This window comes from Theropithecus gelada, chromosome 7a, assembly GCF_003255815.1.
Source record: "Theropithecus gelada isolate Dixy chromosome 7a, Tgel_1.0, whole genome shotgun sequence".
In the NCBI taxonomy this organism is placed as follows: Eukaryota; Metazoa; Chordata; class Mammalia; order Primates; family Cercopithecidae; genus Theropithecus; species Theropithecus gelada.
In genome coordinates this window covers 29,178,240-29,188,835 of record NC_037674.1, presented here as the reverse complement: position 1 = coordinate 29,188,835, position 10,596 = coordinate 29,178,240, and the positions used below count along the sequence as shown (strand labels likewise).

At 45.0% G+C, this 10,596-nt stretch overlaps 1 pseudogene; it reads right to left on the bottom strand.

The window, feature by feature from the left end:
- Window positions 1-6,203: 6,203 nt before the first annotated feature.
- LOC112628059 lies at window positions 6,204-7,106 on the bottom strand (annotated as a pseudogene).
- Between the last annotated feature and the right edge of the window lie 3,490 nt (window positions 7,107-10,596).

The window sequence follows — 10,596 nt, the reverse complement described above, 5'->3', positions numbered from 1 at the left end:
AAATGGACCATGTTGGACTACTTTCTATTGACCTGAAAATCTTTCCACTAGACCCTAAGACTTGGATTATAGTCACAGGGCTCAGTCCTCATAGTCTGCCTTTGGAGTTTAGGTATAGCTAATACGTCAATTTGTACTACAGGCAATTGTGGGATCCAAGCTCTTCTATTACCATTCTTTGAACTCTGTCTAGTCTCCCATCCCACCATAGTAATTTATGTTCAATTTACCATTTTTAACATTTGTAAGCCCTTATTTCACAGTTTTATTTCAAAAATACAGGAAATTTAACACTATAACAGAAACTTAGGGGGAAAAGAAAATTGAGGAAAAATTACAAAAGAATCTTAAGTAATGCATTTATTTTCTTCATTTTACAGATAAGGAACCTAAAGATAAAGAGCAATGAATATCATCCCATAAGTACTTTTCCATGCATCTATATGTACCTTAATTCCTATGCATAGAATTCAACCATGGTTTTGTACGTGATGTTTTCCCTAATAGTCACCAATGCATCTCTCCACTTATTGATTCGTTTGAAAAATATTTATTTTTACACTACAATGCAACAACTTTGGTTTATATACTTTTAAAATGTTGGCTGATATACTAAGCAAAATATGATACAACATTGTTTAATTCATTTTTTCTTTCTAGTAAGGTTGAACTCGCTTTTAAAATATTTACTAATTACATTCTATCACTTTTGAGGTATCCCTTAAATATTTGGCCCATTTGTCATTTGTGTTGAATCCTTTGTGACTTTGTATTTATCTGAACACATTACATGTTACAAACATCTATCCTTCATTGGTCATAAGTGCTATAATACTAATTAATTAGCTAAGCTACTACAATTTGAGGTAAGGTTCAGAATTGTCTTCCTCACAGGTTCTCTTTAGGCCTCTGTAATACCTGAGACACTGTCTTTTCTACAGCCTGTTTGTTGTATTGCCCTTTTATTTGTTATTTTTTAAGTTTTCACTTAAAAGATTCTCTTTTTAATCTATTCCAAAGTGTTGGAAGCTGAACTATACAACTTCCTGCCACCCACTTTTCCAGTACAGTTTTCTGAGGACATAGGTTTTCAACAGAAAAACAAAAAGTTGACCTTCTACTGAAACCAGGTAGGATCAGAGTCAGCTCCACGGGCCCCTGTGGCAGTTTTTCAAAGCAGGCCTTATGGACTGAGTGTGTGAAGTCAGGGGAACTGAACCCTCCCTCCTGTGAGGAAAGGGCTGAGTAAACTCATGTTCTCTTTAGTGAAATAATCCAAATTCGGATGGGAACGCCTCCATGATGACATTCCCCAGCACTCTTCTTATACTTTAGGTATTGAAGGCAGCTCCCTCTTTTATGGTTGGTTTCAGCAGGCAAAGAAACAAAGGAATACAGTATATACATATTTTATATGTATATGTACACACATATATTTAGGGGGAGGGAAAGGAGAGGAGGGTCATATGAACCTAAAACAGTTATCACATATCTCATTACCCCCAAATGAGCCTGTGTCAGGTTCACTACTATGCCAGAGGTCATGATGAGGTCTGGAGGGAGTGGGTGGGTGAGCAGAAAGAACCCTCGCGGGGCCGTAGGCAGGTGAAAGATGATTTTATTCAGCAGCAGCTCTCATCAACAGCTTTCTCACACTAGCTCTCTACACTGTTCACCTGTAACTCAGCTGTCTGCTCCGGCTCTGTGGCTCCTGCTGCCCCCACACCTGCAGCTGCATGGCGGGCTCTCCCTTGGCTTCAGGGTCAGCAGTTTAACTCTTTCTCCGGGCACGAGTGAGCCAAGCTGTATCCTGGCTCCCAAGGGTCCATCTGCAAAGATGGACAGCTCTGACTCTGTCTTTCTCTGGGCACCAGCATGCCCGCCATGTCAAGCCATGTTGAGCTGAGCCGAGCCCCCAGAGCCATGTCTCTTGTGCACAATGTCAACAGGGCGGTTACATCTTTTACAGCCAGCCATAGTGGCTCAGAGCCAAGGATGAACTTACACAAACAGGTTATATAACAAGTGAAGGTGCGCACTCACACACAAAACTGGCTTGGATATCCGCCTCTGCCTATTCGTTGACCAAAGCACATCCATGTACCTTACACTCCACCCCCTAGGCTGAGGGAGACATGGACACACCGGACACACAGGCCTGACACATACACATAGGCTTCTGGGCACATAAGCCTTATACATAGGCTCTGGGCACACAGGCCCATCACATAAATAAGTTTCAATAAACTGCTCAGCTATTGGCACAGATTACCTTAGGTGCTACCTCCTTAGTGATTACTATTCACATTGTCCTGAGTTCAGCTCATTAGCTACTGTGCCTACACCTGGTTTTAACCCATGTGGTGTTAGTACTAGGCTGGACTGCAGCAGCAAACCAGGCAGCAGTAGCTCCCTGCCTACACATATCTGTGTACCATGCCCTATTAGGAATGGGAGAATGCCCTTCCTAACGATGAAGGCTTAGGGTATAGGGGTGCCTCAGGTCCCATGGCCTTATTTTGCATTAGGAGTATAGGTCCCAAGACTTCCTGTAACTCTGCTGCTAAGGGACTTGTAATCAGTGTACCTCACTGCTGTAAGTAGGCTCCCCACTTTGCTAAAGTGGAAGTCTGTGCTGTCCCAGTCCACGGAGTCATTACCCACGAGTGTACCCACCCTGCTGTTGGGAAAGTCGTCCGCACAATGTCTATAGCCCTTCCTGCCATGCTCTTATGAGCCTGAAGGGCAGTATATACAGTTACTAACTGCTTTCCCAGTCCAGGGGGTGTTTATCCATGAACACACCATCACAGACTGGCCCCCATAACTATCAATGAATGCAGTTTTGCCCTGAAACTTATCCAGGTTCCCATAAACTAGACTGCAGTCTGCACCAGTATCTACTAGTGCTAGGACCGGGTGTACATTAGTGGGGGACCAGAGGATTGCCAGCTCCACATGTAGCCTCCGGTTGTCCAGTTCTCCCCAGAGTTGGGCACCGCCGTCAGTTCCCTAATCAAACAGGAAAGGCGTAATGTCTTCGCCTGTCTGCAAATAGTCCTTGAGCTGCAGTTTCCAGGTGGGGCTGGGTTGAAAAACATTGTCTTGCCCCTCCTTGGGCATTCTTCAGAATTGCAGCTCTGGGGACAATTGCTTCCACAGAGCCAACAGCATTCCATTGAGTTGCCTGTCAATTTTCTCCCTAGCAAACCCAGCTGCAAGTAAATCCATCTACATTTGCATGTGGGTCACTCTCTGGGGCCCCTTTTAATCTTGTGGGATGGTTACTTGTGAAGAGGGCACCTTGCCCTTCTTTATGGCATGGACTCCCAATTCCCACCTTCTGCCTCCCCAAGGGCTGCCATAGCAGTAGTCACTTCATGTATGCGGTGCCCCACATAAGGGGTGAGAACAGCAGTTAGAGAGCCAAAGCACCCGGGGCGGCTGAACTCAGCACAAGATCCCTCGTGGGGGAGGTAAAGCGTTCATCGTCTGGCCCCAGGGATTCCTGTCAAACACTTCTGCATAGCCATCTCCCGGAGCACCTGCACCAAATCAGTGTATGATTGCCATTTACTCACAGTTTCTGGTGTCTCTCTGGCATCGTTCCAAACAGTCCGTATGGCTGCCATCAGCCACTTGATTTGCGTGTAGTCACCTTGCCCTTGTGTCAACCGTTGGCACAGCTGCAACCGCCGATGAAGGGAGGGGTGAGTTGTGATAGAAACCAGCTTCTCCATCTCAGAGGTGGAGCAAGAAATGCTATCAGCTCCTTCGGACGCTGCTGGACTGTTTACCTACTTCCCTCAAATCAGTGGGGGCATAAGCACTATAAGAGGTGTGTTCCACCACTGTGGGGGGGCCGGGGGGCTCCTGGGATCTCCCCTGGGATCCTACTGCTGCTCATGTTCTACCTTCTGACGGATCACAGGGTGATCCCGCAGTGGAGGAGCCTCCTCGGCATCAGACCGAATGGCAGTGTCCCGCCAGGAGGACGGGCTCAAGGTCAGGCTGACAGCTGTCGCTAACTCCTGTTCCAGGCTGTTTATCTGGGCCTCTAAGTGCCCTGCTTGTGCCTGGAGGTCCCCCACCCCCAGGTCCTGCTCCAAGCTGTGCAGTTGGGCCCCCAGGGGCTCAGCTTGCACTGAGAGGTCCCTTACCTGTGGAACTAAGCATGTACTTCCCGCAGTGCAGTCAGAGACGCCCATCCCAGGCTGCCAGCAAAGGCGCATTCCTTCTTGGTGCTGTGTATTCCCACACTTGCAGGAGACCTCTCCACTGCCTTCCGCGTTTCCCTTTGGGCTCATCCAAGCAGCACCGCTGCCACTGGGTACAGCCCTTGCTGCGGCCACATAGCTGACCCGGGATCCCCCAGGGGACGAAGACCTACTCACCTCATCCTGCCAACGTCGCAATTGTCAGGTTCATGACTATGCCAAAGGTCATGTTGAGGTCTGGAGGGAGTGGGTGGGTGAGCAGAAAGAACACTCAGGGGGCCGTAGGCAGGTGAAAGATGATTTTATTCAGCAGCAGCTCTCATCAACAGCTGTCTCACACTAGCTCTCTACACTATTCACCTGTATCTCAGCTGTCTGCTCTGGTTCTGTGGCTCCTGCTGCCCCTACACCTGCAGCTGCATGGCGGGCTCTCCCTTGGCTTCAGGGTCAGCAGCAAAACTCTTTCTCTCTCCGGGCACCATCGAGCCGGGCTGTTTCCTGGCTCCCCTCTGTCTGTCTGTAAAGACGGACAGCTCTGACTCTCTCTTTCTCTGGGCGCCAGTACGCCCACCATGTCAAGCCATGTTGAGTTGAGTCAAGCCCCAAGAGACATGTCCCTTGTGCATAGTGTCAACAGGGCAGTTATACCTTTTACAGCAATAGTGGCTCAGAGCCAAGTGTGAACTTACACAAACAGGTTATATAACAAGTGGAGGTGTGCACTTGCATGCCAAACTCACTGAGTCATGCAGACCTGGGTATCCGCCTCGGCCTATTCCTTGACCAAAGCACATCCATGTACCTCACAGCCTGACATTAACAAAAAGATAATAAAAACCTCCTGGGGGTTAAGTGACAACATGGATGTGGCACGAAGGGAAACGGCACACATTTAAGTGTTACATATGTTTGGCAGACTTCAGGCCAGTCCCTGGCTCCCGCACTTGCCAGACAAGTAGCTAAGGATACTCAAAGAAAAAACGAAGTTTTTAATTCAAGCAGAGCTCCATACCACAGTTTTCCTTTATGTTCGGTGGCCCGCAGGCACAGTTTCCCTACCACCAGGAACAAACACTTTGGCTCCAAGGCAAATGAAAAAAAAAGTATTTCCACTTACAACATGAAAATACAGACACTTCATCAAAGAAAGAAAACTATTCAAGAAGCCTGCTTCCAGCAAAACTGAGGTAACACTGCTTTCTCTGCATTCAGTGCTCAAGTGGTTCTCTGTACAATGTGTTCTTACAAAATATGTCCACTTGACTGACACGTGCAAAATACTGATGGATAAACTCAACATGAAATGCAATAGTTCAAAGAAAGAATTAAAAAGAAGTGAGGGAAATAAAGGTTTTGGATAAATTAGCTTAAAAGGGGGTTGTCACCAGACTTAGAATGCTCTTGGCTGGCCCTGGCTCTCCAAGAGCTCTGAATCGTCTGGGAATTAATGCAATATGGTTAACAGTCAATGTTGCCATTAAAATATTTTAAAATAATCACGACAACCTAAATTCAACCATGTAAACAGCACTACACACAGCACAGACCTGCCTTGAGAAACAATATGCAAAACTGAGATCTGACATTGTATCATCCGGTGATGTTAATTCAACCTAACAGTCCCATCCCCCTTCCCTGTTCTGCACCCTGCCACACACACACACACAGACACAGACACAAATCTAATTTGTGCAATAAATAATGGGCTCATTCTATGGAAGATTTCAAACAAAAATACACAAAATATATGTAGCCAGGTTCAAATATTTTTGGAGACTCCCCCCCAAAAAAAGAAACAAAAATAACAAAAAAATGAAAAAAGTGCCTAAAATATAATAAAGCATATTAAAGCCCTTTCAGATACAAGGCAGAGAAAGATGTAAAATAGAAAATGTCCAGATCTTCAGTAATTTCCAGAAAGGTCTAATGCCTTGGTTGGCTGCAGGGCAGTAGCAAATCTTTGCTGCTGCTACTGGGACAGAGCCACTAAGTCTGCTTCTTGGGACACAAGCCCTCAGGCCCTGGGCTGAGTGTACCTGTCCCTTCCCCTTCTCTTTTCCTTTGCTCCATTTCCCACTCCACAAACATATCGAAGAGGCTTGGCCAGGCCTCATCTTTGCTATAGTTGATGAGGTCAGGACCTCACCTGAGTGAAGTTAAAGAACATATTCCAAGTGTCCTGGGTGATGTCCTTGATCCCTGAGGGGTTCTCTCTTAGGAATTTCAGCCATTGGTCCAATACCGGAGGACTGTTCTGGGTAAAAACTAGTTTGCACAGTGCGATGGCTATTTCCCAGTGCAGTGACCGCCGTGCTTCTTCAGCATCCAGGCCAAACTGAAATGTAAACTGGTAGAGATCCTTGAATTTATCTGCTTGTTTAGCTTCTGTGAAGAGGCTAGGGAACTGTGCACAGATTCCGTCAATACTGTCTGCACTTACTGCTTTGCCGCCAACAAAAAACTCCTTCCTGTTGAATCTGCACGTGGTTGCAGCCTCGAACTTTCTAGCCAAGAGCAGCATTCAAAATTCTGTGGGGTTGACACAAAGGTCATCGCAAAAACACTCCATCCCTTCCTCCAAAATTGCAATCTTCCGCTCGTCTTTGTAGCACCTGAACAGTTCTTTCAACTGTCAATGCCGAGGAAGACTCCTCGGCATTGAACGTGGACTCTCCCGAGCATCAGCTGCTGGCAGGCCTCAGCAGCAGCCTCCACCTTCTTGGTCCCATTGATGAGGATGTTCCCACCTGGCTTGCCGTAGGGTGGCACCTGCTCCTCCCGGTGGCCTGCACCCCACCTGCTGTGCGATTTGCTCCTGGGGTCAGGGGCTCCATTAGTGTTGCCCAGGGTCGATGAGGGATTCTTGCACTTGGTGACACATTGACCCATTGTGCTGGTGGCCCCGCCTCTAGAGTGGCCCCCTCCGCATTGGATGCCCTGGCTACAGCTGGCCCACATAGCTCAAAATGCCATCAGCTGGAGGAGCCAGCCAACCCACCACTCCAAAAGCAAGTGGCATCAACTGGCTTTTTAACAGAAGAATTTGTCCAAAAGCAGCTGCTCCCAATGTTCCTCCAGTCAAATGCTTCCTAGAGACGATGGAGGTCCAGGGGGTCCAAACCACCTACCCTCCCCGCTCACGTTTCCAGGCTCCTTACCCGTGCTGCCACCTCTTCTTCCACCACTGCCACCACCTCTTCATTGTTGGCCAACCAGAAGCTCCCCCACCCCCCAAGGCCCGTATTCCCTCTTAAAACCCACAAGGCATAAGTGATAGTTAAAGGATGTCTACTTGTATTATAGCTACTCATCCATGCATTACATTCTTTGCTTGAGTGTGAGCTCCTTGGGGTAGAAACTATCATATTGATCATTCACCCTGCCCAACCCTAATCCTAAACTTGGAAAACTGCAGGTTATTGTCATGTGCAGGGAGCAGTGCAGCAGTACAGTCTAAGCTCAGGGACAGACACAGTTCAGGGAATGGTAACAGAAGAGCTAGACTCCCAGGACAGGGGCCTCCAGCACATACCTAATATTGACTCTTACATATACTAAGTACGGTCTCAAAAGTAGTTTACAGAACTGAATTGAAAGTCAGGATCCATTGGCTTCATTAAATATTTTCAATGCTTTAATTTCTAAGTCTGTTAAACTATAGCAATCTATTAGAAGAATGGTATGCCTCTGAATTCACAATTATATGTAAACTTAAATGGTGGCTTGCTAAAGATAGCTCAGACAAGTTCCCATAGAGGAGAAATTTGGCTATTTTGTGAGATGCAGTTAGATGGGGCTTCCATATAGAAGCTAGATCCCTGGTGAGTTTGTTTAGCCTAGGAGAAAAGTAAGGTATTAAAAATAATAGAAAATGATTGTCTCCCCAATGTATTTGATAACGCAAGATCTCCATAGAATTTTTAGCTTCTAAAATATCTTGCCTAATTAGGTAGAGCATTTATACGAAAAGAGCCCCTGGAGCTCTAATTGATGTACTGGGCTGACCTGGGACCCAAGGCTTAGGCACAGAACAGAACAACCCTCAGCAAAAGTAGCCTAGACTCTTGGCAGCCTATAGAGAAGGTCCCTTGGACCCACCACTCTCCAAGCTAGGAGCACAGCAGGGCAGAGGCTCAGCTGTGGGACTAGAGAGGCAGGTGAAGGAATCTGGTTCCTTCTTACTGGCTAGTAATTAAGTAGAGAGCTGGCAACTGCAGCGGCATCTCATTACACTCAGACTCAAACCATAGCAAGACTCCAGAGGGCTCTAAATATCTGCTCCAGGTTTTTATCGGTAACTGAGTCAGAAATAGAAGCTCTTCCAGGCAAAACTTTTAACACAGGATCCCTGAACCCTTTGCAATTTAATCGTGTGAATGACTCATCATAGTTATATCCATGATTTTTTTCCTCTTCCTTTTAATATTTTAGTTTTCCCCAGATGCAGTTTTTCCAGGACTTCTTGAACTTATCTCCAGGGTGTCATGCAAAGTCACAGGATTGAGAACCAGAATGCTCTAGTCCTTGCTCTGTTACTGTCTCATTTTCTTTTTTTGTTTGTTTTGTTTTGTTTTGCTTTGTTTTTTGAGACACAGTCTCACTCTATCGGCTAGCTGGAGTGCAGTGGCACAATCTTGGCTCACTGCAACCTCCACCTCCCAGTTTCAAGAAATTCTCCTGCCTCAGCCTCCCGAGTAGCTGGGACTATAGGCATGCACCACCACACCTGGCTAATATTTTTAGTAGAAACGGGGTTTCACCATGTTGGCCAGGATGGTTTCGCTCTCCTGACCTTGTGATCCACCCACCTTGGCCTCCCAAAGCGCTGGGATTACACGCGTGAGCCACTGCACCAGGCCACTGTCTCATTTTTCACATTACCTCCTTGAGCCTGCCTCTTTATCCATAAAATGGGAAGTAGGATTATATCAGGAGGAGAATCATGTCTTGGTGCTTCAGGGGTTCCACTACATTTTCATTCATATTTCATTGTTAGATATATCATTTAATATGTGCTGATATGGAATAAAATCTCCATGATAAAGCGGTTAAAAAAAGCACAGTGCAGAAAAGTGCTCTGATATTGAATTTTAAAAAGTGATATGCATAAATAACATATATATGTTGGGCATTTCTGCAAGAATAAGGAGAAAACTAGTGATGGCAATTTTCTCTGAAGAGTAGGACTTTGGCATTCAGGAAGTGGGTCTTGGTCTGCCTTGGGAGGGAAACTTAGTTTACATTGAATAAACTTTTATCACTTGGATTTTTATTATGCATGTAAGTTTTTGATAAAACAATATCATTTATATCAATATATAGTGCATATATGTAAACCACATATATAAATATGTATATAGATATGTTGAACCAATGATTAACGTTTATGTTAACAATGAAATCATCTGTAATATTCTTATAATTTTGTGAATATGACCTAAATTAGCATGCATCATTTGTGCCATAACACTCAACTAATGCTAAAAACAATTATTTTAAAACAGCACTATTTGAAAAAATGTATAAAACCAAATATTTAGATACACTTTTTTTTTTGGAGAAAAGGTCTCATTCTGTCACCCAGACTGGAGTGCAGTGGTGCAATCTTGGCTCACTGCAGCTTCAACTTCCCGATCTCAGATGATCCTCCTTCTGCAGTCTCCCAAGCTACTGGGACTACAGGTGCACACCACTGTGCCCGGGTTTGTATGTTTTCTTTTTTTTGTAGAGACAGGGTTTTCCATGTTGCCCAGGCTGGTCTAGAACTTCTGGGCTTAAGTAATCTGTCCACCTCAGCCTCCTAAAGTGCTAGGAATACAGGCATGCATACTACATTTTTAACATAATGTATACTCCCCGAAGGGTCATGTGCTGCCGGCCTGACCATTTTTGTGTGTGTAAGCTGTGGAATAATGTATCTACTATTAAGTCTAAGAGTGTATTTGAACTTCTATATATGCCATTACTTAGAACATTTACAATATTCCCTAAGTCTTTCTTTTAAAATGCAAGTCTCTATAAGGTTGCTAGGACAAAAATAGGACAAACAAGAACAGTAGGCAAAAAAAAACAGCACCCCATTAAATGATAAGGACATGTGCATGTTCCTGATATGCTGTGGACAATGAGTGGGCATCTAACACTGAACAGGGACTATATTTCTAAGCCTCCATTCTCCTCTTATGTTGACATTTATAAGAAATGCTAACAAGTGGTAGAATATTCAACAGCTAAAAGATAAGTTTCCCACTGCCCCTCTTTCTAACTACTCAGTAATTGCAGTAAATCCTAAAACTTCAAGATACATGTATTTAAAATATTATCTATGAAAATTAGTAATTTCTAAAATCTAACTAGAATAAAACCAGAAACAAATTAA